The following is a 2,500-nucleotide window of genomic DNA, read 5'->3' on the forward strand; positions in this document are numbered from 1 at the left end:
TTAGGGTTAGGGTTAGGGTTAAGCTGAGGGTTAGGGTTAGGGTTAGGGTTGTGGTTAGGGTCAGGTTCAGGGTTAGGGTTAGGGTTAGGGTTAGGGTTGGGGTAGGGGTTAGGGTTAGGGTTGGGGTTAGGGTTAGGGTTAGGGTTAGGTTTGGGGTCAGGGTTAAGGTTAGGGTTAGGGTTAGGTTTAGGGTTGGTGTTAGGGTTAGGGTTAGGGTTGGGGTTAGGGTTAGGGTTAGGGTTGGGGTTAGGGTTAGTGTTAGGGTTAATCTTAGGGTTAGGGTTAGGCTTAGGTTTGTGGTTAGGGTCAGGCTTAGGGTTAGGGTTAGGGTTGGGGTAGGTGTTAGGGTTAGGGTTGGGGTTAGGGTTAGGGTTAGGGTTAGGTTTGGGGTCAGGGTTAGGGTTAGGGTTAGGGTTAGGGCTAGGGTTAGGGTTAAGCTTGTGGTTAGGGTTAGGGTTAGGGTTAGGGTTGTGGTTAGGGTTAGTGTTAGGGTTAGGGTTGGATTAAGGGTTAGGGTATGGGTTAGGGTTAGGGTTGGATTTAGGGTTAGGGTCTGGGTTAGGGTTAGGGTTAGAGTTAGGGTTGAGTTAGGGTTAGGGTTAGGGTTAGGGTTAGGGTTAGGGTTAGGGTTAGGGTTGAGTTATGGTTAGGGGTAGGGTTAGGGTTTGGGTTAGGGTTAGGGTTAGGGTTGTGGTTAGGGTTAAGTTTAGGGGCAGGGTTATGGCTTGGGGTTAGGGTTAGGGTTAGGGTTGTGGTTAGGGTTAGGGTTAGGGTTAGGGATAGGGTTAGGGAGAGGGTCAGGGTCAGGGTTAGGGTTAGGGTTAGGGTCGGGGTTAGGGTTCGGGTTGGGGTAGAGGTTAGTGTTAGGGTTAGGGTTAGGGTTAGGTTTGGGGTTAGGGTTAGGGTTAGGGTTAGGGTTAGGGTTAGGGTTGGATTTAGAGTTAGGGTCTGTGTTAGGGTAAGGGTTAGGGTTGAGTTAGGGTTAGGGTTAGGGTTAGGGTTATGGTTGGGGTCAGGGTTAGGGTAAGGGTTAGTGTTACAGTTAGGGTTAGGGTTAGGGTTAGGGTTAGGGTTAGGGTTAGGGGTTAGGTTTAGGGTTAGGGTTAGGGTTAGGGTTAGGGTTAGGGTTAGGCTTAGGCTTAGTGTTAGGGTAGTGTTTAGGGTTAGGGTTAGGGTAGGGGTTAGGGTTAGGGTTAGGGTTTGGGCTGGGGTTCGGGTTAGTGTTAGTGTTAGGGTTAGGGTTAGGTTTGGGGTTAGGGTTAGTGTTAGGGTTACGGTTGGATTTAGGGTTAGGGTCTGGGTTAGGGTAGGGTTAGGGTTGGGGTTAGGGTTAGGGTTAGGGTTGAGTTAGGGTTAGGGTTAGGTTTAGGGGTCGGGTCAGGGTCAAGGTTAGTGTTCGAGTTAGGTTTAGGGTCAGGGTCAAGGTTAGCGTTCGGGTTAGGTTTAGGGTCGGGTTTAGGGTTGGGGTTACGGTTCGGGTTGGTTAGGGTTGGTGTTAGTGTTAGGGTTAGGGTTGGGTTAAGTTTAAGGTTAGGGTTAGGGTAGGGTTAGGGTTGGGGTTAGGGTTAGGGTTAGGGTTAGGGTTAGGTTTGGGGTTATGGTTAGTGTTAGGGTTAGGGTTGGATTTAGGGTTAGGGTCAGGTTTAGGGTTAGGGTTAAGCTGAGGGTTAGGGTTAGGGTTAGGGTTGTGGTTAGGGTCAGGGTCAGGGTTAGGGTTAGGGTTAGGGTTAGGGTTAGGGTTAGGGTTGGGGTAGGGGTTAGGGTTAGGGTTGGGGTTAGGGTTAGGGTTAGGGTTAGGTTTGGGGTCAGGTTTAAGGTTAGGGTTAGGGTTAGGTTTAGGGTTGGTGTTAGGGTTAGGGTTAGGGTTGGGGTTAGGGTTAGCGTTAGGGTTAATCTTAGGGTTAGGGTTAGGCTTAGGTTTGTGGTTAGGGTCAGGGTTAGGGTTAGGGTTAGGGTTGGGGTAGGTGTTAGGGTTAGGGTTGGGGTTAGGGGTAGGGTTAGGGTTAGGTTTGGGGTCAGGGTTAGGGTTAGGGTTAGGGTTAGGGCTAGGGTTAGGGTTAAGCTTGGGGATAGGGTTAGGGTTAGGGTTAGGGTTGTGGTTAGGGTTAGTGTTAGGGTTAGGGTTGGATTAAGGGTTAGGGTATGGGTTAGGGTTAGGGTTAGGGTTGGATTTAGGGTTAGGGTCTGGGTTAGGGTTAGGGTTAGAGTTAGGGTTGAGTTAGGGTTAGGGTTAGGGTTAGGGTTAGGGTTAAGCTTGGGGTTAGGGTTAGGGTTAGGGTTGTGGTTAGGGTTAGGGTTAGGGTTAGGGTTAGGGATAGGGTTAGGGTCAGGGTCAGGGTCAGGGTTAGGGTTAGGGTTAGGGTCGGGGTTCGGGTTCGGGTTGGGGTAGAGGTTAGTGTTAGGGTTAGGGTTAGGGTTAGGTTTGGGGTTAGGGTTAGGGTTAGGGTTAGGGTTAGGGTTAGGGTTGGATTTAGAGTTAGGGTCTGGGTTAGGGTAAGGG

This window comes from Heloderma suspectum, chromosome W (genome assembly GCF_057233095.1).
Source record: "Heloderma suspectum isolate Gila_16-S chromosome W, 16-S_ref, whole genome shotgun sequence".
Lineage (NCBI taxonomy): Eukaryota > Metazoa > Chordata > Lepidosauria > Squamata > Helodermatidae > Heloderma > Heloderma suspectum.